This window comes from Mobula hypostoma, chromosome 3 (genome assembly GCF_963921235.1).
Source record: "Mobula hypostoma chromosome 3, sMobHyp1.1, whole genome shotgun sequence".
Lineage (NCBI taxonomy): Eukaryota > Metazoa > Chordata > Chondrichthyes > Myliobatiformes > Myliobatidae > Mobula > Mobula hypostoma.
Window position 1 is genome coordinate 107,722,548 of NC_086099.1, and position 26,987 is coordinate 107,749,534.

The 26,987-nt window shown below is 40.5% G+C and overlaps 1 protein-coding gene across 9 annotated transcripts in view; it reads right to left on the reverse strand.

Annotated features, from left to right (window-relative positions):
- ndst3 (N-deacetylase/N-sulfotransferase (heparan glucosaminyl) 3) overlaps window positions 1–26,987 on the reverse strand; it is a 1,028,434-nt gene that overhangs the window by 266,755 nt on the left and 734,692 nt on the right. For 3 of the 9 annotated variants that reach the window (XM_063043580.1, XM_063043573.1, XM_063043581.1), the window contains exon 1: window positions 11,170–11,305. The exons of 4 other annotated variants lie outside the window; for them this stretch is intronic. The gene's annotated coding sequence lies outside the window, so the exon portion shown is untranslated. Of the gene's footprint in view, window positions 1–10,842; window positions 11,139–11,169; window positions 11,306–26,987 lie in introns of those variants that run through there. 2 more of the 9 variants (XM_063043574.1, XM_063043579.1) reach the window with 2 other exon arrangements.

Below are 26,987 nucleotides of genomic sequence, written 5' to 3' on the forward strand. Positions count from 1 at the left end.
CCCACTCAACCAGGACATTTGCTCTTCTCTCCCTTCCCAGTGGGCCTAAGATACAGAAGCCTTAAAGCAAGTACCACCTGGTTCAAGGACAGCTACTATCCTGCTGTTATAAAGACTCCTGGATGTGTTGTTTGATAAGATGTACTCTTGGCCGCACATTCTATCTCATTATGACCTTGCACTTTGTTGTCTGCCTGCACTACACTTTCTCTGTAACTGAAACATTTTATTCTGCACTGCTATTGTTTTACCCTGTACTAACTTGACCTGGTGTTGTAATGAATTGATCTGCATGAACAATATGCATGACAGGTTTTGCACTGTCTCTCAGGACTTGTGGCAATAGCACACTAATATACTAATTTAAACTTCTACCAGGCCTCCCCTCAGTCTCCGATGCTCCAGTGGAAACATTTCTCTGACTTCCGTTGATTCTTCACACACTCGATTCCAGGCAATATCCTGGTAAACCAAATCTGCACCCTCTCTAAAGGCTTCCTACCCTTCCAGTAATGGGGCAACCACAACTGCACACAATATGCCAAGCATGGCCTAACCAGAATTTTATTTGGCTGCAACATGAAACAGGTACAAAGAGAAAGATCCCAAGAGTGCACTAAAGACAATACAATGGTGGAGAATTCCATTCGTACACATAGTTAGACATGGTGCAGAGAACACCCAGTAAATATCACTGAATAGACGTAATAAATATCTATGCAGCTAAACCGGAAACAACTGTCATCAGGGCTCTGGATACCAGTGTCCAATTGGGGCCAGCAGGGATTCCTGGCATTTTAGCCATCTGTGCACCAAGACATGACTGTCAAGCCTGCATGGACAGGCACCTCCCAGCCTCCACCCAGCTAACAGGAATCACCTGCCACTGGTTTCCAACTCACTACCTCGAGTCAATTTAAACCCAGCTCTCAGTCACAGCCCTTGTTCGCTCATCGAACCAGCCAGCCTCAATCAGTTGCTCCTTGCATCAGTTACTGTGTTGCCTGTAAGTTTAGTATCTGTTCTCTCTTGTGTTGTGGTCTCCTCTGTTTTACTACTTTACTGTTTATATTTAAAGTCATCGCTTACTGCTGAGCTGTCTTTGCTGCTCTGCCTTTGAGTCAAGCCTCCTCTACATTTCCTGACAAGAAGCAGTGACTGCCCCAGCAGTGTGTGCTTGCCTAATGGAATTTGCCCATTGACATGAGAACATGATCCAGAAGCAGCAGGAACCTGCTACCTGCTCACCACTCTCCAACAACTCTCAACCTCAATACAACTACCCCGCACTAGTCCTCTCTGAGCCCCAGATTCCAGTTCCCAAAACCTTTGACGGATCTCCAAACTAATACCACAAATTCCCGTCCCAGTGTGACTTGCACTTTGCGCCTCAGCTGTCTCTGTATTTTATGGGCCAAGCCAAGTATGCCTTTGTGATCTCTTTATGGGCTAGCTGAGCTCTGACCTGGGACAACCAGATTGCCATTTGCAACAGATATGAGGATTTCACCCCTGAGATGCGCTGTGTTTTTGACCATCCGAGAGTGGAAAAGAGGCAGCAGATTGGATACTTCACCTGCGTAAAGGCTCTTGCTTGGTGCTGGATTACACCATGGGATTCAAAACCCTCATGGCAGACTATAGCTGTAATGCAGAAGCGCTGCTGACCCATTACTATCATGGCCTCTCAAAGTGCTTGAAAGATGAACTGCCTGTCTGGGAGTTGACCACCGACCTTGAAAGCCACATCACTCTGGCCCTTCATATTGACAAGTGTCATATATGACGACCTTTGCAATTGTCAGCCAGAACTATTTCAGGCTGCAAGACCTTCCTCGGGAACCCCTCCAGAACCCAGGCAACTAAAGAGAGCTTCTTTAATGCCCCTAAAGCATGACTGCTGGAGGAAAAACAGCTTATGAGCCTACTTCGGAGCAGTCAACCTCCAACACATCAAATGTCCTCTGCATCTGGGAAATGGCACCACCAGAGAGAGATGAGGAGCCTTCCATCTGGTAAGCTCCCAGCGGCCCCTCCTCCCAGCACCACAGCCCAACTTATTCTTCTCCACACCCTGACAGCTCCACGCGCATGGAGCTCTGGTAGATACTGACAAAGCAGGCCATCTTTTGGGCCTGACCGCGTGTGTGCAGCTTAGACTCCCCTACTGAGCCCATCTTTCACCCCTTCTTCATCATGGCCATCGGTGGACATCCTTCGGGGTCTGGGATGGTCAGAATGAGCATGCAGTCTGTGCACATGAGCATCAGAGAGCACCCCGAGTCCATCCACAGCCCTTGTTCACTCATCGAGCCAAACTGCCTCACTCAGTTGCTCCTAGCCTTCAGTTGCCTTGTTGCATTAAGTATCTGTCCTCTCATGTTTTATGGCTTGTTATTTTGCAGTCTATTCTTCGTTATCACTCCCCACTAACTCATCTCCACCGCTCTGCTTTTGGGCCAAGCATCCTCTACAATAACAAGGACAACAGAGATGCCACTCTCTGGGAAGTGGCATAAGCTCCTGAGGATGTAAATTCTGTGATCCCAGCACTGCCACCTAACCCATGCCACTGCTATCATCTATCATCTAGTCAATCAAGATCATTGGCATGCCTCAATGGTGAAATCACAGGCCAGAGATGCTCAGCACCAAACTCCAAGCCAAGATTTCATTCTTGTGTTTTCTGCCAACGTAGGAGACCATTCAGTATCTCTGCTGGCTCTCCTGGATTATTCTGCATGGAGGTTGGTCACCAGTGGAGTGCCTCAGGGATCTGTTCTGGGACCCTTACCAGACATCCCACCTCTCCCGGAAGATCCGGGAGTCTCCCGCATATCGATAGTGGCTTCCTGACGCCCGGAAATTATATACAATATTCTGGAAATAGATTTTTTTGAGAGGGAGAGCAAGCATCCTGATTGGTCTCTCTTCGTGCTAAGAGTGGTCCCCAACCACCGGGCCATGAGGAAACAATATGTTTTGGCGATATGAAACAATATGAGTCATTTGCACCTTTCCTCATTCCCTGTCATGCCCACTGTTGAACTTGAACGCATGCGAGGTCATTACCCGCGTGTCATCCGTGTCAGCATGGGAAGAAGATCAACTCCTTGAGCTTGCAAATGACGGCGGGCTGAAAAGTATGTTTGACATGACATCTCTGCCGGCATTCTGGATCAAAGTTAAGGTTTAATATCCAGAGATAGCCATGAAAGCACTGAAAACGTTGTTTCCATTTCCAACATTGTAGCGCTGCAAAACAGAGATTTCTGCAATGAATGCAACGAAAACTAAATTGCGGAATAGACTGGACATAAGGAACCCCCTTCGAGTATCACTGTCTCCCATCACCCCTCGATCGGACCATCTTGTTGCAGGAAAACAAGCCCAAGGCTCACACTGATTCAGCGATATTGGTGTGTTGCAATGATTTTATATGTTCATAGAGGGAAAATACGCGCTGTGTGTTTAATATCCAAACGTTACTTAAAATGTTATGATGCTATTGACTTATCACCTATATTCCGATCGTGATTAACACCACCCCCCAACCCCCCCAGTCGGCCGGTCCGTAAGAATATTGTCAATATTAAACCGGTCTGCGGTGCAAAAAATATTGGGGACCCCTGCTAAGTAGACCCATCAGTTTTCTCTGTGGGCGGACTTTACAGTCGACCTCAAAAATAATGACAGTGTTGCTCGCTGCACTGTTTGCAACAGTGACTTTTCTATTACCCATGGTGGGGCAAAATGTAAAAGACATGTTGAGGTGAGTTTAACAGGTGTCATTACAGCATAGCTAACGTTATTTAACCTAGCTGGCTAGCTGCTAAGGAGCTACGATATTGTTGTCCTACGTGATGAGGCCAAACTCCCTGTAGACTTGCTTAAAGTTGTAAACATGATAATATAATATAATATAAGTACATATTTTAATATCACATTTGCTGCATATACCCAACTTGGTTTACAGATTAGACAAAATCACTAAACAAAGTAATTACATTCATCCTTGGAGGTGGACGGGGGGGGGGGATATGGTGTTGCAGGGGGTGGGGTGGGGGTGCTACCTCCCTGAAATGAGTTTTTGCAGGGTGAGATGTCTGCCTTACTCTTCGTGATTTTTATAAATGATCTGGATGAGGAAATGGGGGGATGGGTTAATAAGTTTGCTGATAACACAAAGGTTGGAGGTGTTGTGGATAGTGTGGAGGGCTGTCACAGGTTACTGCGGGACATTGATAGGATGCAAAGCTGGGCTGAGAAGTGGCAGATGGAGTTCAACCCAGATAAGTGTGAAGTGGTTCATTTTGGTAGGTCAAATATGATGGCAGAATATAGTATTAATGGTAAGACTCTTGGCAGCGTGGAGGATCAGAGGGATCTTGGGGTCCGAGTCCATAGGACGCTCAAAGCAGCTGCGCAGGTTGATTCTGTGGTTAAGAAGGCATACGGTGTATTGGCCTTCATCAATCATGGAATTAAATTTGGGAGCTGAGAGGTAATGTTGCAGCTATGTAGGACCCTGGTCAGACCCCACTTGGAGTACTGTGCTCAGTTCTGGTCGCCTCACTATAGGAAGGATGTGGAAGCCATAGAAAGGGTGCAGAGGAGATTTACAAGGATGTTGCCTGGATTGGAGAGCATGCCTTATGAGAATAGGTTGAGTGAACTCAGCCTTTTCTCCTTGGAGCGACGGAGGATGAGAGGTGACCTGATAGAGGTGTATAAGATGATGAGAGGCACTGATCATGTGGATAGTCAGAGGCTTTTTCCCAGGGCTGAAATGGCTAACACAAGAGGACACAGGTTTAAGGTGCTGGGGAGTAGGTATAGAGGAGATGTCAGGGGTAAGTTTTTTACTCAGATTGATGAATGTGTGGAATGGGCTGCTGGCAACGGTGGTGGAGGCGGATACGATAGGGACTTTTAAGAGACTTTTGGATAGGTACATGGAGCTTAGAAAAATAGAAGGCTATAGGTAAGCCTAGTTACTTCTAAGGTAGGGACATGTTCGGCACAACTTTGTGGGCCAAAGGGCCTGTATTGTGCTGTAGGTTTTCTATGTTTCTATTTCTCTGCCACCTTCTGGCCTCCATTCAGGCAGGGGCCTCCCATTATGTAGCACACAATAATACAGGAAATTTCAAGCCCTATTTGAGTAAATAATATTCAATGTACAGTATTTCAAGTTTACTGTATCTCATTGTGTGTGATAGCAAAGGTTTGTTTCTCAACAGGGTGCTCGCATGTATGGGTTGCATAACAGAGTCAAAATTATGTGGTTACAGAAATTATTTTGTTGTCCACTTCAAGTGAACTTCTGAGTTGTCATACAGTGCCTACAAAGTGATGTGTTGTTAATGTTACCATGGCCTTCTACTTCCTTTGAGCTCCTTTACAAGGAAGAATAAGATACATTGATCCGTCTTGAAAAAGAAATAATCTGTGACTCCCCACCCCACTGAAACCTGACTGAATTATTTATTATTTCTCCAGTTGTGACCCTTTCCAACTGCATCCTTACCAAGTTCTCCTACTTTGTATGCCATCTAGATATTCTTTCTATTATGCAATGTATCAATAGTAATCACTCTTAAAAATTGAACAAATGCAGGAGCAACTGGGTCCCACAGGACGCTTAAAGTCAGCACAATCTTCTTGAGCTTCTGGAACACCATATCCTGTACACAAAAGAAGTTTGGAGGCTTAACAACTAAGCCATAGGTAATTGTTGAGCTCTATAAATAGAAAGAGATCTCCCACTGTCACATATTAATTGAGGACGATGTGTTTTCATTCCAGTTTTGTGGGCACTATGGTGGCTGATAAGGTCAACGTAGGAACCACAGACTTTTCCACAGTCAGCTATGACAGTTGGCAATGGTCATTTACTAACGTTGTTATTTGACTATTTCTAGCCAATGAATGTATCATGAACACAACACGTTCCAAAGTTTGATACAGATGTATGTGTGGAAATCAGATTCCTACAGGACAAATCAGCAGTCATTTCACACAAACAACAGGTACTGCACAGATTAATTCTGCAACCAATATTCTATCTATAAAGGTACAGCTTTACTTTGGTAAAATGAAGCAATAAAGCTTTCATATCAGAGTGATTATGTTTAGAATTTCAGAAAGGTTTCTTCAAGTCAACTTGGATTTCTTTTTCATAGTTCTTTAATATTACTGCAATATCCCGCTACATTGATTTTCAACTTCCCCGCATAACAAATATACCACAATTTAAATGATTACCACTAAACTCAGCAATGAACTCGGTAATGAACTAAACACTATTTCTAAAAGTTGGAATAAGACACAATGCAACACAGTAAAACAATTATTCTCTTCGTGAAATTGAAGTGCCTATGGAACTGGTAAATACCAATTACTCATGCAAAAATGCAGCAAACAACACTTAAGATCTCTGGAGAAATAACAGTATCAGAAGATATTGAGAGTGACATTGTAATTTATAGAAAAGGTGAACTAATTTCGTAGGTTCAACACACTTCTATAAGTTCACAGACTCCTGGGTTATATTCTTTCTTTGAACACTAGAGGGCAACTGTTCCCAATGTTAACAGGGTGCCAAAATGGAAAACTATAACTAGAAAACCCCTCCCACTCCAGAAATGCTTTGGAAATAAATTTAAAATGTACATTAATGTAGCTTAAACAAAGCATCGGCCTGGAGATTTGAAGAAATTTATTTGCTGATAAGTAAAGAAGCAGTTTAGACATACAGTTCAGTGATGACTATTTATTTACCCTTGAGTTGTAGATATCATTTCATTTTCATTTTAAACCTTTAAACAAGTTACCTGTAAGATTATCCAAAGAACTAACTCAAAGAATAGAAAAAAAGGAAAATACTTATTAATTATTATGTGATGCAAAATAAATTATTTATGTTCTTAATAGATTTTACTAAGGTTACCCATTTTCCTTCTCTTCTCAATCTCCTTTACCAAAACATATAACTTACCAAAATAGTTGTGTATTATTGAATCGTTTGAAAGGACCATGTCGATAAAAGGTATACATTCATATGTCACCTCATCAAGTCACACTCTGAAAGGTAATGCTTGTGTGTAGGGACATTTGAAATAGTAACCTTCACATATCAACATTGTACAAAGAGTATCTGTTTTGGTGGTGTAGGAATCATGCAAATATTAGCCAGGCCAGGGTCCAATTTATGTTTATTTAAGATCAGTCTCATATCTCATTGTAAATTTTCAGACCCTAGAGTGGAAACAAAATCCAATATTAAGATGTGACTTCCTTTAATTAAGAGAAGCATTTTATGGAATGTAGTTTAACCTTGAACATTGGAACATATCACTATATAGTAAAGCAACACACAAGATGCTGGAGGAACTCAGCAGGCCAGGCAGCATCTATGAAATAGAGTACAGTCGACATTTTGGGCCGAGACCCTTCATCAGGACTTCAAGAGATTTTCTCTTGTTTGTGATTGGACTACATAGTAACTAACTATTTCCTTCAGAAAATGTTTTCTATTTTAATGAGGAGGGAGAGATTGTTATCAGTATTAGTTAAGTTATTTCTGTTGTTTCAAAGGTACCAAACTAACAAATTTAGAAAAAGTCAAGAAAACACCACCCAATAAACAGTTAATACTCCACTACTTGCAGCCCACACAATCACAGTAACAATAGCAGGTGTCCATATTCTCATTTTTAACAATAGCTAAAGTACCACAGCATCACTAAAGTAAGGTGAAGCCAAATTTAATACACTTTTGATTCAAGCAAACTCCACAGTTTGATATCAGATGGAAGCCTGGTTTGGTGGATTTGTTTTTTTGTGTGTTGGATCTATTACATTTGATAAGGTTCTTCAATGAAAAATATAGTTTCTTTCAACTAAGACCCTGAAATGATATAAAGCAAACCTCTTGAATATCTGGAATTAAAAAAAAACAGAAAATGTTGCGATAAATGGGATTACTTTCTCTGGTATTTTGCTGCAAAATATGACTTACTTGTAATAGGTACACAAATAACATTTGAAAGGATTACAAATGAAACAATTTGAGGCAAATAAATTCACCATTTGTGTACAAGTGATCCTCACCGTAATTTAAGTCTCTTGATGCTTTGATAATAAATGATCCTAACATTGCTACTTGATGATTTTGTGATGAACTAGTGGTTTATGGGAACAAATTAAAAGGTATTCTTTTTGTAACAGCAGTTCTTCTGAGTTTTATATATTTTTTTAATTTTTGCAGAGCGATAGAAGTCATTACTGCCTCACTTTGGTATGTTAGGGAAATCCCTTAACACTTTCAATGCAATTTATGCCATCCATTATTTGCTAGAAAACAGCTTCTCTGCCTGTTTACTCGAGCAAGGTGCAACTAAAGTGCAGTTATATAGATGGACGGCAGCTTAATTAATTTACCTGACCTTTCCATGCACACACAAATTTTAAAGTCTCCAACAAACAATAGCTTACTTCAGAACTTACATTATTAAGAATTCATCCGCCATATTCCAAAAAGAATTTCTGAGCATTTTCTTACTCCCTGCGACGACCATCTGTACTACCTTACCGCAAGAAGAACAGGATTGGTAACCTCTAACATCAAAGGTGGGTGAAAAGGGGTCAAGCTTTCTGCAAGCCATGCAAATCTGTAATACTCTGACATTGCTGGCAACTTTAATAGACTCAGCAGAGAGAATCTGCAAATAGAAACTGATTGTCGCAGGCACGTTAAATACTGTGACATGTGCTTTTAAAAAAGTTGAGGCATTTCAACAGCATGGTTTGATGCATTCTGTACTACCTGACTCTGATCTAGCCAAATGCTTTCTGATACTACCAGTCACTGCTACTGGCTGAATACAGCCTGTTCTCTTGGCTACTTTAAAAAGGAAATAATTGTTTAGAATCTGGGTGTACACTTTTGTATAATGGCTCTCCTTCCTCTGTGAATAGAGGTTCAATTATTAATGATGTATGATGAATGAGCTGTCAACCGTTTCGAGCATGTTCATACTGCTCCAATATTAAGAACACAAGAGATTCTGCAGATGCTGGGAAACCAGAATAATGCACACACAAAATGCTGGATTTTGATTAAGGACCTTGGTCCGAAATGTCAACTATTTATTTCCCTCCGTTGATGCTGCCTGACTGGCTGAGTTCCTACGGCATTTTGTGTATGTTGCTCCAATATTAAGAAGCAGGTTACCTCCAACATAATTTAAACACATCAGATGTAAATACCGCTTGTTTGTGGTAGCATCATTGAAACTGAACAACGTCACAACACTGTCAGCAGGTGAAAATAAAAGCAATACTTTCACCTAAAAGGGAAACAACGTTCTTTAAAAAGTTTACTTAACATTTGAAGGGAGCAGAAAAAAGTTTCAAGACTTTGGTAATTTTTTTAATGATGAAATAAGCATTGTTTACTAATGGTATTTTAATATTTTCAAAGCAAAACCAAGTTATTTTAAAATGTATTATGGAACCTGTGACAGAAAGCATAGAATTCCACAATGTACATAAAGGTTGCTTAAGCTGTTTGTAAAGTGCTCTTAGTTTCTGATTTGCTGTTAGCGGCAGTGGTTTCCTTGTTGTCTGATATTCTCTACCAAGCTCATGTCGGAATGGTAATGAATCAAAATCCCTGTCACTAGTTTAAATTAATCAGTTGCACAGGTTTTACTCATGTTGAGCTGCAGTGTGATAAGAGCACCTGGACAACTCCTTTATACATTTGAGCAGTCAATACTTGAAGCAGCCTCTTAGGTATTTGGCCGTTGCTCTGTGGCACCTTGACAACTGCTTTTTAGTGCTTTTTGATCATTTATTTATTGCTCAGTGTAATATCTCCATGTACCTGCATTTTTCAGATTTCCCAACTATTGCTGTATATCAAAATATGTGATTGTTCAGCATCAGGAGGATAAACCCCATGATACCACAGTAACCTGCCACTTTTGAAAAGTTAACTCCCCCCTTCGCTATGTATAAGTGATTACTAAGGTCAGTTTTATTTTGCAAAGTGCATTATAAAGTATATCACTATGTACCTAAAACTCCTGCTTAATATACAGAATATTATCAGTTTACTCCGCTCGAGCAAGGAAATTATTTAAACCGTCTGGGTTTAATCTTACATTATTTTTGCATTGCCTGCAATCATCTTTCCTAAGCTTTAATACAAAGCAGGATTATGAAGATTTGCATGCTCACTGTCATTTTTATTTTTCACCATCCCCCTCCAAACCCCCTCCTCCACTTCTCCACCCACCCAACCACTGAATCAACAGGAATTGAATGAAGCCAGAGCAGAACAGTGCTATGACAAGCACTGGGAAGGTTACAGAGTTATGTTTAAAGTGTGGTTTTGTACAGAAGACGTTAATTTGTCCAAACTGTGCTAACTGATTCAGTGCTATGACTATTCTCTGAGAAATTAACAGTAATAACAATCAGCTTCAACCATTTCCTTCTGAACTGTTAAAATTAAGCATGCTGTGCTCTGTATGATAGTACATAAGTAGACATTTTTCAACATCTTGTATTTTTATTGACAATGTAATGTAATACTTGATGCCATTTTTAAGCAATGAAGAGTGGATTTGTGCTTTCTGTAAATACAGCAGAATTTAAAAAATTACACTGAATGTTGCACATGCCTAACATTCTACATTTGAAACTAAGAATGAAAATTCAAATAATATATTATGGAATATTAAAATTATTTATTTTCCTTTCTGTTCTTTGAACTAGAATACTCCAGTTGTATCGTACTGTTATATCAAAAAAAGCAAGCAAGGTACTTACAAAAGAGTTTTGTGTAAATAATTGAAAGAAACCAGGATGTTCATTGCTGAAACAGTTGCACTGTTGGAGAGATTCAGAGCTCTCCTTTTGTCAGGCGCTCGCTGAGATAAGTGATCAACAGCAGTTTCCAAGGCATTCAGGAAATACCCCTAAGCATTTAAACCTTAGATTTAATAATTTAGCTCACCACATTTCACACCAAAACTGCCACTTTATGCTCTATGCTCGAACAGCTGCACACAGAAAACCCTTAAACATCCCACAACTCCTGTGATTCGACACTTGGTAACTCAGTCACATTCTATACCGTCCCTCTTTGAGACTCACCCAGCCGGAATGGTTTAATGTTCTATTCAAGATTATGTTCATTGCAATCTCTTCTTTGACACAAGGATTATAGCAGGGCACATTTTGCTGCAAAACAAGGTCCACTTCATTACGACAGAACAGCAACAGCGGTGATCTCTCCTTCATCTGAAGCAAGTCTATCGCTGCTACATGGAAGTCAGTAGAAATAGCTGTAAAGCAGTGTGATTGACAGAAACAGCCAATTCTCCCGGCTAATCATTGTAAAGACCTTCAAGGACTAGGAGCCATTTTGGTGTCATCCAGATAGTGGGTTGTTACACATGAATACATTCTGTTCTGAGCTAATTCAGTGTTCGACTGAATTCCACTCAGTCAAGTGATTGATTGGAAACTCCCGAAGGATCTTCAAATCTGCCACAATGCACTTGCGCGAGAAAGTGCCATCCTTTCAGAATCAGACTCATGACAGGCACAGGAGTAAAATATCATATGCTACTACAGATGCTGGGAACTGAAGATATCACAAACAAGCCTTTATTTTATCATTTAAAAACACAATCACCACAGTTTCTATGGTCTGTTAGATCTGTTGCCAGTTCTTGTGGGAACATAATTAAGAAAATACTTAGCAAAGACAGTGGCTATCTTGTTTTCACACACAATCTCATACAGCTGAAACACATTCCAGGGTCAGAGGCTGAATGTATTTCTCATGCATTTGTGATCAATCTGAAGTACTTCTATGGGAAATAATATTTCTAACAATTGCTTTAATTATTAATGCATCCGTGTATGTGAACTGAACCCTTAGTTTAGCCACACGCTTTTTCAGCGAATCTGCTATGATTTATACACCATGTTTAAAATACATTATAAGTAGATATTGACTTTCCACAGAGCAGAGAAACACAGAACTTTAAAACAATGCAACATTAAAATTTACCAACTGTCTAAACATTCAAGAATTTTTCCAACAGCATAGAGGTAAATGTATAGAGTTAAAAACATACCAAATGCTGCCAGGCAGTAAGTTGTTAACTTTACCAAAAAGATATGGAACCTAAAAGACCAAAATCTATAGTTTGGGTGTGTATTATAATTGCAGATAAATACATTGGGCAACTGCCACACACTTGTGTATTTGTCTTCTCTCCACCCATTGAAACAACACGAAAACACATGCACAATTCTTCCCCATGAAGTAGGAACGTATTTGGCTTTGCCATCACTACTCCTCTGTGATGGATATTTGCTTCATGGCCCAGGGGGTCTCATGTTTTGCAAAGTTTGCTTTCTAAATACAGCAGCTGCCACTTGTAAGATCAAATAGATGTAAGTAAACTTCAAACTATGCTTTGTTTAGCTTCTGGTCTAAATGGGAGTCAGTCTTCAGTTCTCAAACTGTAAATAAAAGCAGTAATCAGCTTGCAGTTAAAACAAAGCTTTGCAAGCAAGCTCTGTAAATGGCAAATGCCCTGTCAGTAGAAAGGCAGATGTAACTCATGACACCTGGTTTATTACTCCAAAAAATGCTATATAAGACAAAGGGCTATTTAATTTGGCTTGTTTCAAAACAGACACTGCTGCCTGTGTTGCCTAGTTGAAAGAAGCTTGAAGACCAGATGGATAATACCATTTAGCACATAAATAGCTGATCCATTCATGTTGGGAGTTTTAAGGATTCAAGGAAGTTAATTTCATAGCATTAATTGGGTAGCCTGAGAACTGTGTAGACCTTTTCTGTAAAAAGGGTATCTGAGGAATAATCATATACATGTAAAGTCACCCAACTGAAAGAAAAGGTGTATAAACATAGAGAGCAGTTCAGAATGGAGTAAGAAACATCGAAAACCATGGAAAAAACACATGCTGAACTACAGTCCATTACTCCAGCTTCAATTTCTCCGATGGATGATTTGTTCACTTGCATCATTGGAATGTCTTTTTAGTTTATAGGAATTGTACCTGTTTCGGAAATCTTTTCTTCTTCGATTTTTAGAAATATTTTGTGCTTTAGAAATGGTTTGAAATTTGAAAATATTTAAGATAGAAATCCTCTGTGAGTTTTACATCTGTTTTAAGAATGTTGTTTCGATTTAAACATGTATCACTGTAAATAGATTAATTGTATTTTATACTATTTTGTTAGCTGAAGTATCTTCTCCGTGGTAAGGAGAGGGAATCCACCGCTCAAATAGTGGGTAATGGCAGCTAAATTTGCTGTGGAAAGTAAACAGTTGAGTGAACAAGTCTTTAAAGACTGGGTAGTTACAATATAATCTCACTTTAATGAGGAAACTCATGGCTATTTATATCTGATAGGGTTTAAGGTCTCATTTTTGTTTAGAATCTTATGGTCGGCAAACCCAACATCATCACAGTTGCCATCTAAAGTGATCACATTATACCAGAAGTGCTATTTTAGAAAGAGTTATTAATCCAACTCAACTCTGAGATCCCTTTACTAGTGCTATAACACCCCACTTGTGCTACAAAATGGTCGACATCCTGGAAAAGAGCAAACAGTTGACGTTTCGGGCCAAGACTCTTCATCAGGACTGGAGGGAAAAAAGAGAACTCAGAGTAAGAAGGTGGGGGGGGCAGGGGCTTAAGAAGTACAAGGTAGTAGGTGATAGGTGAAACTCAGACGGGGAGGGGTGAAGTAAAGAGCTGGGATGTCAATTGGTGAAAGAGATAAAAGGCTGGAGAAGGAAAAATCTTCTAATAAGAGAGGACAAAAGGCCATAGGAGAAAGGGAAGGGGGATACAGAATATAGGGTGTTGCTGTGTGTGTTGGAAGAATGATATCTTATATTCTGTCTGAATAGCCTCCAACCTGACCATCAATTTCTCGAACTTCTGGTAATTGCCCCTCACCCCTTCACTATTCCCCATTCCCCATTCCCATTTCCCTCCTTACCTGCCCATCACCCCTCTCTGGTGATCCTTCATCCATGGCCTTCTGTCCTCTCCTATCAGATTCCCCCTTCCCCAGCCCTTTATCTCTTTCACCAATCAACTTCCCAGCTATTTTCTTTACTTCTCCCCCTTTCCAGTTTTACCAATCACCTACTAACTTGTACTACTTCCTCCTCTTCCCCTCTCTTCTTTCTCTGACTCCTCATCTCTTTTTTTCAGTCCTGATGAAGGGTCTTGGTCTGAAATGTCAACTGTTTGTTCCTTCCCATAGATGCTGCCTGGCCTGCTGAGTTCCTCAGTATTTGGTGTGTGTTGCTTAGATTTCCAACATCTACAGCCTTTCTCTAGTTTGTCACATGATTTACAAGTGCATCCTTTATGGAACTTGCAGAGGCTAAAGCCCTAGAATTATGTCTAAAATAAGTAAATACAACAAAACCAGTCTTAAGTTACTGACTCTAATTATGTCAGGATGCGGTGGAAAGAGATATTGCTACCTGGTCAACTACTGGATGGAGAATACACGGAGGTAACCTGCTTCCACATTTGTTAACACGTATGAATATTTATGAATTATTATCAACTTAACTGTTAGAACAAGTGTTACATATCCTGGGACATACTGTTGTGCTCTTACACAACTACGGCAACAAATAGGTAATAGACAAGTAAAACAAGTTGTCGGGATAAGCCTTACTACGGTAAAGGAGGCCAGGGTTTGATAGTATAAATAACAAATAAAAACAATGAATTTTAAGAATTCTCCTAGATACTAGTGAACCCAATTCCAAAGGATTTCCATCACAGTAAAAATATGAAGCTGATGGTGAAGATAAGGTTTTGGGTATGCAGCCCTATAAAAAGAGATGCAAATACCTTCTGCACACAAGCAGGAATCACTGATTCGCAAAGCCCACCAAGGACTTGGACATAATCATGGTGGTGAACAAGCCATTCCTGCAAAATTATACTGGAGGCCTTACATGTTGAGTGATTGTAAGCAATTCATTGCAAATAGTAAAGAATGTCTGGCCAATAATAGAGGATCATGTTATGTATTGCAACACCAGAAACTAATTGAAAGAACAGAGGAGCCAGGATAAGCTTTGTCTACTTAGTTTTTCTTCAGTCAGGCACTCACATGTGGTGTGGTGGCGTAACGACATATGCCCTTCATGTGCTTCTTACATATAACACAAAATGAATTATGTAAACTAACAAAGCTTAATCAAACAATATATTTAAATACACTACAGATCAGTCACAAATCAAACTAAACCAACTGCACCAATGCAAGTATGGTAAATTGATTATATAGGCTTATTTCTGGCTTCCCAAGGCCACCCACATTAAGGGAAACCTAAGAGGTATATTCTTGCGATAACGGATCTACGGCTAGTCTCGTTAAGTTCTTGTAGTGAGACTGCAACCATCGGGAAACTCCAAAACTCCACATTCTTGTATGCCTGCACCCCCGCCTGCAGTCTTCCTTCCTTCAGTGGTAAAGGCTTCCAAGCTCAGTGTGGACAAACAGGCACATAAGCGGAGTATGGCACTCCACCCTAACTGTAATCAAGTGGCATCATGGAACGAAGGCAGTGAGAGATAAAGGAGGCCTGGCAAAACTGGTCTACTGTAGAGGCAAAGTAGGCTACAGTTGTCCCTGAAGTGCAACTGTCCATAAACAAAGTGTCAATTGTAAAAACAGGTGTACACAAGAATGTGACATCTTATTTCTTAAAGTATCATGTCCACCTAAATACACCACTGTTCGCTAACTCAGTCTAACCATCACCTACATTAGATGCATCTCTTCGCAAGCAATTGACAGAGCTTATGGAAATTCAAGAGAAAGCAAAAGAACCTGATAAGACATTTTTAAAACCATCCAAAGGGGACTGGGTCCAAGAAAATAAATTCCATAACAATAATCATAACCCTAGTTTCCATCATAGTTGCAAACCTCAAAGTTCAAAGCAAATTTATTATCAAAACCCTTTCTTACAGGAATTCTCAGTAAATACAAGAAACACAATAGAATCAATGAAAGACTGCACCCATCAATGTGGACAACAACCAATGTACAAAAACAAAAACCCGACAAGCTATACAAATATAAAAAGAAAGAAAAATATATAAATAAACAAATAAACAAACAGACAAGCAATAAATATCAAGAACATAAAATGAAGAGTTCTTGAAAGTGAATCATATATGGCCTTCAAATGGTAGCCAAGATGTGGCGTTGAGTTTGCAAAGTGAGCTAGAAAAGGCATGTAATACCGGTAATTTCACAATTGTAATGGGGGACTTCAATATGCAAGGGGATTAGGAAAATCAGGATGGTGTCAGATCACAAGAGAGGGAATTTGTTGAATGCCTATGAGATGGCTTTTTAGAGCAGCTTGTGCTTGAGCCTACTCGGGGAAAGGCTATCTTAGATTGGGCGTTGTGTAATACCTCAGATCTTATTAGGGAGCTTAACGTAAAGGAACCCTTAGGAGGCAGTGATCATAATATGATTGAATTCATACTACAATTTGAGAGGGAGAAGCACAAGTCACAGGTATCAGTATCACAATGGAATAAAGGGAAGTACAGAAGCATGAGAGAGGAGCTTGCCCAGGTGGATTGGAGGGAGATACTGGCAGGGATGACGGCAGAGCAGAGATTGCTGAAGTGTCTGGGAGTAGTTCACAAGGTGCAGGATTAGATTGGATTAGAATGTGAGGACACACAGTCCTCTTTTATTGTCATTTAGTAATGCATGCATTAAGAAATGATACAATGTTCCTCCTGAATGATATCACAGAAACACAAGACAAACCAAGACTGAAAAACTGACAAAAACCACATAATTATAACATATAGTTACAATAGTGCAAAGCAATACCGTAATTTGATAAAGAACTGACGATGGGGACAGTAAAATAGAGTCTCAAAGTCTTTCAAAAGTCCCATCATCTCACGCAGATGGTGGAAGGAAGAAAAACTCTCCCTGCCATGAGCTCCCAGCGCCACAAACTTGCCGATGCAGCACCCTGGAAGCCCCCGAACACAGCCGCTCGTGGCAACAAATTCCACAGATTTACCACCCTCTGACTAAAATAATTTCTCTGCATCTCAGTTCTAAAAGGACATTCTTTAATCCTGAAGTCGTGCCCTCTTGTCCTAGATTCCTCTACCATGGGAAATAACTTTGCCATATCTAATCTGTTCAGGCCTTTTAACATTTGCAATGTTTCTATGAGATCCTCCCTCATTCTCCTGAACTCCAGGGAATACAGCCCAAGAGCCACCAGGCATTCCTCATACGGTAACCCTTTCATTCCTGGAATCCTTCTCGTGAGGAGGGAGACTGTCCATCTCCCTCCTCAGATGCAGCCTGACCACTGGAGTTCCTCCAGTGAAGTGTGTGCATTGCTCCAGTTTCCAGCACTTGTAGCCTCTTGTGTCCAACATCATTCTCCCGCAGGCGTTGTGGGCAGTAATCAGACCCCTGTCACTCGTCTTCTTCTTCTTGTTTTACGGTGGTTGGCACTCAGCTTAATGGTGCGTTACCGCCACCTTCTGCTCCGCAGTGTGCAATAGACTTACATTCCAAATTCCTTCACCCAATCATACACACATATATACCCTAAACCTACATTTTATCCTCCCGTCTTTGGCCATCCTACTACCCTATTCCCGCTTATTCATCATATCCTATAAAAAAAAACCCTGTACCCCTTAAGAAAGCTAAAAATACCCTGACCTGTGCTCTCTCACCCATGCACAGCAACCCTTTTAATATGAATTCCTGCACCCCCAATTCCCTTAGATTAATTCTCATCATCTCTCTCTGTATCCCATACCTCCTGCAACTCAGAACTACATGTTCTACTGACTCCTCTTCCTGACATTCCTCAGACAATCCTGTCTGGTGTTTCCCTAACATTTTCAATGTTTTGTTTAACGTACAGTATTAAGGATGAGGTTTCGGGGTACTTGGAGACTAATGATAAAATAATTCAAAGTCAGCATGATTTTTGTAAAGGGTAATCTTACCTGACAAATCTGTTGAGTTTTTCGGGGAGGTAACAAGCAGGGTGGACAAAGGAGAGGCAGTGGATATCATTTACCTGGATTTTCAGATGATGTTTGATAAGGTGCCACACATGAGGCTGCTCAACAAGATAAAATCCTATGGTGTTACAGGAAAGATACTGGCATGGGTAGCGGAATGGCTGACACGCAGGAGGAAGTGAGTAGGATAAAACAGGGACTTTTCTAGTTGGCTGCCAGTGAGTGAGTAATGGTGTTCCTCAGGGGTCAGTATTGGGACCACTAGCTTTCATATTATTTGTCAATGATTTGGATAATGGAATTGATGGCTTTGTGACAAAATTTGTGGACGATATTAAGATAGATGGAGGGGTAGGTAGTGCTGAGGAAGCAATGCGATTGCAGCAAGACTTAGACAAATTGGAAGAATGGGCAGAAAAGTGGTAGATGAAATACAGTGTTGGGAAATGTATGATAATGCATTTTGGTAAAAGGAGCAATAGTGTGGACTATTATCCAAATGGGGATAAAGTTCAAACATTAGAGGTGCTGAGGGATTTTGGAGTCCTTGTGTAAGACTCCCAGAACGTTAATTTACAGGTTGAGTCTGTAGTAAAGAAGACAAATGCAATTTTGACATTTATTTCAAGGGGAGTAGAATATAAAAGCAAGGAGATAATGCTGAGCCTTTATAAGATATTAATCAGGCTGCACTTGGAATATTGTCAACAGTTTTGGGCCCCATATCTCAGAATGGATGTGTTGCCATTGGACAGAATCCAGGAGGTTCATGAGGATGATACTGGGAATGAAGGGGTTAAATATGAGCAGCATTTGGCAGCTTTGGGTCTGTTTTCACTGGAATTTAGAAAAACGCGGGGGGACCTCACTGAAACCTTTTGAAAGTTGAAAGGACTAGATAAGGTGGATGTGGAGAGGATGTTTCCTATGGTGGGGGTATCTAGAACTAGAGGGCACAGCCTCAAAATTGAGGGACAGCCTTCTATAACAGATGTAAGGAGGAGTTCTTTTAGCCAGAGGATAGCGAATCCGTAGAATGCTCTGCCACCAACTGTGGTGGAGTCCAAGTCCGTAGGTATATTTAAGACAGAGATTGATAATATCTTGATTGGTCAGGGCATCAAAGAATATGGCGAGAAGGCAGGTGTATGGGGTTGAGTGGGATCCAGGATCAGCCATGATGGAATGGCACAGCAGACTCGATGGGCTGAATGGTCTAATTCTGCTCCCATCCCTTATGGTCTTATGGCCTAAGTGAGTTCATTTAAGTGGGAACAGTGTAGCAATGGGGCAAGTAAAGTTGAGTAAAATTATCCCCTCTGCTTCAAGAGGCTGATGGTTGAGTAATAAGAACAGTTCCTGAACCTGGTGCTGTGTATCCCGAGGCTTCTGTACCTTCTTCTTGATGGCAGCAGAGAGAAGGGAGCATGGCCTTGGTAGCGGCAGAGGTGGGGGTCCTTGGTGAAGAATGCTGGTTTCCTGTGACAGCACTCCATGTAGGTGTGCTCGATGCTGGGGAGAATGAGTGAAATCAGTCCCACCCTTGCCTCTGTTCCCAACACTTGGGCTTTCCTGTCTATCTGGACTGGTGTTTAAATTATCCAAACACTGGGTAGTGCCCCAGTCTAGAATCTGGTTCCCGGTGCCACAATATGCTTGGGCCAAAGCCATTCTCGATCTCACCGCATTGGCTTGGCATTTGGAGCAATCCAACCTCATACTCAGATCAGGTGGACAGGCATCGAAACTCTTCCGCTTCAGTTCCTCTCCGAGTCACTTACTCCATCTCCGGCAGCAATACAGACTCTGTCTGCGACCCTGGCTCGAACATGTTGTGCCTCACAATGGCCCAGCATGGCTCATCCCCTGAACCAGCCTGCTTCCTCATTGTCAGTGGTGATAGTTGCCTCGCCCCCAGCTCATCACAGCATCAGTGAGAAAGCCTAGGTTCTAATTATTTCCATCTGCAGTCAATCCAACCTGTGCAGGTCCCAGGAATTTATTCCAGCTATCAAAAGTCATCCTTCTTTCTTTTCATTTCAGTGATATCTGTAATCCAGCCATGAAGGAGGCTTTATGCTACCAAGAATTACACCTGTGAACATAGAAGTGTTTGTCACAGGAAGAATACAATCTCAAGGCAGAATCGCCAAGCTTGTGTATGCCTCCACAGGTGCTGCTTGGCTTGCTGATTTCTTCCTACAGAATTTTTACGACATAAATGACTGTCTGGATGAGTAGGACTGAAGGGGCCGTTTCACTGTTGTATAATTCTATTACTCTATCCGTTCAAACCTAGAGCTCAAGCTTTTCCACTTGACAAGTTTCCGCATTTCAGGTTACGAATCATAAGCAATGACCTAAAGTTCCCACATGCTGCATGTTGTGTATTTGAATGAGCCATGCCGCTAGACTGATTTGCCTTTAATCTGGATGGATAACAATAATGTGGACCTGGCTCCCTCAGAATTTCCACAAAAGGTCTTGACAAAGAATTTGGGAAAGCTTCCTCTAACACTGTACTATAGAACAAGCCTATGAAAAGTGGATGATCTGCAGATCTCCTTAAAGGATTAAGGAGGAGATTGGGAGCAATGGTGAGTGCCCTAAAAATACCACAATATCAGGGAGTTTGGATCAGCACTATATGAGCTCAGATAAGGAAACATATTCAAAGTTTAAAGTTGAACGTTCTAAGTAAGTTTATTATCCAAGTACATATCTGTCACCATATATATCTCGGAGATTCATTTTCTTGTTGGCGTACTCAATAAATCCATAATAGAATTAATGCTGGTTCCCTGCAACAATGTTTCACGTAGATGTGCCCAACGGTGGAGAGGGATTTACCTGCGATGGACTGAGCCGTATCCACTACTTTTTGTTGGATTTTCCGTTCCAGGGCATTAGAGTGTTTCCATACCAGTCCATGATGCAACCAGTCAATAAATTCTTCTCCATACACCGATAGAATCTCGTCGAAGTTTTAGATATCATGCAGAATCTTCACAAGCTTTTAAGATAGTAGATGCGCAGCCGTGCTTTCTTTGCAAAGACATTTACATGCTGGATCCAGGACAGATCCTCTGAAATGATAACACCAAGGAATTTAAAGTTGCCAGCCCTCCCCATCTCTGATTCCTCCAGTGAGGGCTAGCTCACAGACCTCTGGTTTCCTCCTCCTGAATTCAAGAATCATCTTGCTAACATTGAATGAGAGGCTGTTGTTGTGGCTCCACTCAGCAAAATTTACACTCTCTCTCCTGTAAGCTGGAAACGTCATGGTGTTAGAAAATTTAAGTATGGCATTGGAGCTATGCTTAGCCTCACAGTCATATGCATTAAGTGAGTAGAGCAGGGAGCTAAGCACACAGTCTTGTGGTGCACCTGTACTGATGGTGATTGTGGAGGAGATGTTGCTGCCAATCTAAATTGACTAGGGTTTGCAAGTGAGAAAATCAAGGATCCAGTTGCACAAAGTATTGAGGCCTAGGACTTGAACCTTATTGATTAGTTTTGAAGGCTTGATAGTGTTGATACCTGGGTTGTATATTGCCTCCCAGATGCCAGGGTCAGGGATATCTTGGGTCAGGTGCACACCATTCTACAGGGGGAGAGTGAGCGGACTGAAGTATTGATACACATTGACACCAGTGACATGGGTAGGAAAAGCACGGTGGTCCTGAAGAGACGATTTAGAAAACTAGTTAGAAAACTGAAAAGCGGAATCTCCCAGGTGGTGATGTTGGGATTGCTGACTGTTCCACATGTCAGTGAGGGCCAGAATCGGATGATTTGGCAGATGAATGTGTGGCTGAGAAACTGGTGCAGAGGGCAGGGCTTCAGATGGCTAGATCATTGGGAAGATATGACTTGTACAAAAGGGATGGGTTACAATGGGCACTAATATCCTTGCAGGCAAGTTTACTAGATCCCTTGGGGAGGGTTTAAAGTAATTAGGCAAGGCAATTGGAATCAGAGTGATACGGCCGAGGATAGGACAGTTGGTTTATAAAAAGAGACAGTGCGCAGTGAGACTGTCAGGAAGGACAGACAGATGATAGGTCAAAATTGTAGTCAGTGGGATGAATTGAAGTGTAACATGGGGGCAAAATTAAAAAGGGTAATGAATACAGGACTGAAGGTGTTATATCTAAATGCATGCACCATATGGAATAAGGCAGATGATCTTGTTGCACAGTTAGAGATTGGTACGTATGACATTGTGGGCATCACTGAGTCATGGCTGAAAAAAGATTGGAGTTGGGAGCTTAATGTCCAAGGATACACATTGGATCATAAGGACTGTCAGGTATGCATAAGGTGTGGCATGACTCTATTGGTTAAAATATATAAATTAAATCCTTATAAAGTATCCAAAAAATACCCTTATGCAGTTGGCATGGTTGATATCAGAATGTTAAGTTACAGCATATCAATTGATGTTTACACCATACGAAGGACATAACCAACCTCTATCTTTTGACATTCTTTCTCTGGGTGCCTAGAATTTAAGGTATAGACAGAATCCTCATTAGAGAAACTACATACTTCCATACTTCTTTAAATGTTTCATTTTTTATGTATGTTATTATATTGTGAAGTCATGTAGGTGATGGATATAATTTTCTATAATTAAAATGTGGAATTACTAATCCTTAGGCAAAAGAAGACAGGAATACACAATTAGTAACTTGTTTACAAGACGCATTTTCAGGAAACCTGAGTAAAGTCATGCCGTGTATCGAAGGCAATGTAAACACCCCTGTGAAAGAGATGAACTACCTTCAGCTTAGTGAGAGACATTGCCAGCTGACCCAATGAACTGGTGGCAACAGGGACAGTGATTCAAGCTTGCATCAAAGAAACAGCAAGAACTATTTGTGGGTAAGAAAATTTTAATGATGGACTTATAGACATTGACGCGTCATCGTCACGTGTTTATGGCAAATTAAATTGGTGACATTGCTTTGAAATTTGGGAAATGTGTGCAGCTGGGATTGAGGAAATGGATACTCTAAAGAGAAAAGCACACAGGAACTCTTACATTGGGAAGTACTCAATGAGTTCTTTGAGCATCAGACAGAAGCGAGCCTTTCTAGGACTGCAAACCTACTAGAATGGTTTCAGAGTAAGCGTCTGCTTCCAAGGGATGTCTTGGGAGGAGTTTTGATCTTGAAGCTGATATCTATAGCAAGAAGCAGGGTTAGAAATCTTTGTTATCAAGAGGGGGAATCTGATGGATACTTGTTTCCTGACCCAGGGGTTTTATGTTTTGCAAAAATCACTTTCTAAACACAGCAGCTGCCACTTGTAAGACGAAAGAGTTGTATATAAACTTCAAACTATGTTTCGTTTAGCTTCTGGTCATAAATGGGAGTCAGTGTTCATAAATGGATAGCATTTATAAATGCGGCTTTGCAAACAAGCTCTATGATTATAGTGTATTGTAAAAGTATTTGGCCCCCACCCCTTTGCTTACAGAAATGAGTATTATAACCAGATACTTTGATCAATTCAACTGACAGTTTTTATTTGTGAATCAGATGTTCCTTTTTTTTCACAGTAGAGCTCAAAAAGCAGGGACAATTGTAAAGCATGAAAAACTAAAAATTCAAAACCTGAAATGTCGGCAGTTCAAAGGTATTCATCTCCCTTTGCTCAGTACTTAATTGAACCACCTCTGACAGCTATTACAACCAGTAGTCTTTTTGGATAAGTCTTTGTTAGCTTTACACAACATGATGGAGCAAGATTTGCCAATTCCTCCTTGCAAAATTGCTCAAGATGTGCTAGGTTAGTTGGAAAGTGGGGGCGGTCAGAAATCTTGAGGTCTTGCCAGAAATGTTTAATCAGTTTAATGTCAGAACTCTGACTGGGCCACTCAATGATAGCAATTTTCTTCATTTGAAGCCTCTCCATGGTTGCTTGTCCTGCTGAAAGATGAACATCCCTCCCTAGTTTAAGCTTTACTGCGAGGCTAGCAGGTTTTTTACCCAGGTTCTCTGTACTTAGCAGCATTCATCTTCCCATCAATCCTGATCATATTTCCATTCCCTGCTGCTGAAAAGTATCCTCATAGCATGAAACTACCTCCACCATACTTTACAGTAGGGATAGTGCTAACCGGCTGATGCGTAGTAATAGATTTACTCCACATATACCACTGATTGTTGAGGCTAAAAAGTTCCACTTTAGTCTCCTCCTTCTTCCACATCTTTACAGTATTTTCTCAGTGACACTTTGCAAAGTCTTTATGTGCAAGGATGTTTTTCTCTTTGTCAGGGCTTCTTCATTCCCAACCTTTCATAAGTACCATTTCTGTGAAGGCCTTGAAATTCTTCTCCAGTTGCAGTCAGTGACTTCTTCAGCTCACTCAGAGTGAGTGGTGATATCACAGTAGTCTCTCATACAACTGCCATTCCTCTCTGACCTAGGCAGTGTGGCTTGGGCTTCACAATGGACTGCACTGAATTCCAAGGTACATTCAGCACCTTTGAGATGGTCTTCCCCAGATCTGTGCTTCAATATTATCATTTTCTTGACTTGTCTTGAATGTTCTTTTGTATTGATATTTTGAGCTGGCCTGTTAAGATCTATTATACTGTAGAACTTTACAGAGAGAAGGGAAGTATTTATTCTAATGAATTCATTGAACCAAGTAATCTTCCAGTTTGCTACATCAGTAAATTGGGTGAATCGGTAAAGTAGTAGAGTATATTGCACCTGAGGAAAGTTAGCATAGTATTTACAAAGGGAATGAATAGATTTTCATACTCAATTTTTGGTTTAAAATTGTTGACAGATTTTGGATTTTTTCTTTTGATTTGCTACAATGTTTTGTAGGTTAGCTGAAAAAATTCCTAATTCAACATATTTTAAAATTGGAAAATATGAAAATACTTGAGGTGCCTGAGTACTTCTTAAGGCACTATTGCAGGTGCTCAGTCTCTAAAAAGCTGATATAGCTCACTACACCTGGTTTATTACTCCTGAAGAGTGTTGTGTAAGAAAATGGGTTATTTAATTTAGCTTGTTTCAAAACAGACAACACTGATTAAGTTGCTTATTTGCAGACCAGTGGATAATACCATTTAACATATCAAAAACTGATCTATTCATGTTGGGAGTTATATGTAATCAAGTAAGTTAGATTCACTGCATTAACTGTGTATCCTGGGAACTGTGTCTGCAATAAGCTTTTAGACCTTGTGTGAAAAGAATCTCTGAAGAAATATCATACATGTGTGGTCATTCAAGGAAGTTCAGATTGGGGTAAGAAACATCAAGAAGCATGGAAAATACACAAGGTGAATTAGAATCCATTCCGCTGGCTTCAATATCTGCAACAAACTATTTGTTCATCTGCATCGTTGGTAGGCAATTTTAGTTTATAGGAATTGTACCTGGAAATCCTTTGTCTTTTGTGTTTTAGAAATGGTTTGTAATCTGGAAATATTTAAGGTAGAAATGTGAAAGACATGTGAATTTTACATGTGTTTTAAGAATGCTGTTTGGATTCAAATGTGTATCACTGAAAATAAATGAATTGTGTTTTAAACTGCTTTGTTAACTGGAAGTATCTTCTCCTTTGAAGGGAGAGTGAACCCACTGCTCAAATAATGTGTACTGGCAGCTAAGCTCACCGTGGAGAATAGACAGGCAAGTAAACTACTAGTCTTTGAAGATTGGATAGTTACAATATAATCTCCTTTTAGTGAGAATATTCATGCCTATTTATATCCAATAGGGCTTAAGATCTTCATTTGAGTTTAGAACTTAGCAGGCAGCACACCCAACACCATCATAGTTGGCTCTCAATGTAGTCACATTATACTAAAATTATTACTTTACAAAGAATTATTAATTAGCAGCTGTCCAACTCAGAGAGCTCTCGGCAAGTGCTTCAATTCCTTTAGGCAGGAAATCTTTGACTAATTTGGTTAGGAACATAACGCCAAAGGGGAGATTTTGGTTGTGCTACAGTAATTGAAATCAATGAATATCAGAAAACTGAGTAAGTGTGTTTATCTATAAAGAAACATGCCTCATTCTTATTCAATTTTAGTTGTCCTGAACACGGTTCCTTTGAGTCCTTTACACTTTGATTTTGCTTCCTAAGAACTTTACAAGTATTCCTTACAATCTCAATATTTCTTTCAGATTTCTAATAATTATTACATAACACACTGCACATCATCATTAAATAGTAAGTTTGCCAGTCCAATGGGGATAGGACACCAAGGAATGATGGTGAATAGAGACCTAGGAATCCAGTCCCGTCAAGCGGGTTATGAAGAAGTCATATGACATGCTTGCCTTTATAGGGTAGGAAACAGATTGTGAGCGTTGGGATTTCATATTGCAACCTTACAGAACCCTAGATAGGCTGTACTTAGTGCATTATGTGAATTTATGGTCACCACACTATAGGAAGGATATGATTGTTCTGGAGGGATTACAAAGATGATTTGCCAGGTTGTTGCTTGGATTGGAGGACTACAGTTATGGAGAGATACCAGACAGGCTGAGCTTGTTTTCACTGAAGTGTAGTAGCCTGTGCTGTGACCTGATCAAAGTATACAAGACTATGAGGTAAACACGAGGAAATCTGCAGATGCTGGAATTTCAAGCAACACACATAAAAGTTGCTGGGGGAACGCAGCAGGCCAGGCAGCATCTCTAGGAAGAGGTACAGTCAACGTATGAGGTACATAAACGGGGTATATTGTCAAAAATATTTCTCCTGTGTTTGGGTTATAAAAACAAGAAGGTATACCTTTAAACTGAGAGGAAGGAGTTTTAAAGGATATTTGATGGGTACATTTTCTTCATAGGGAGTGGTTGGTATC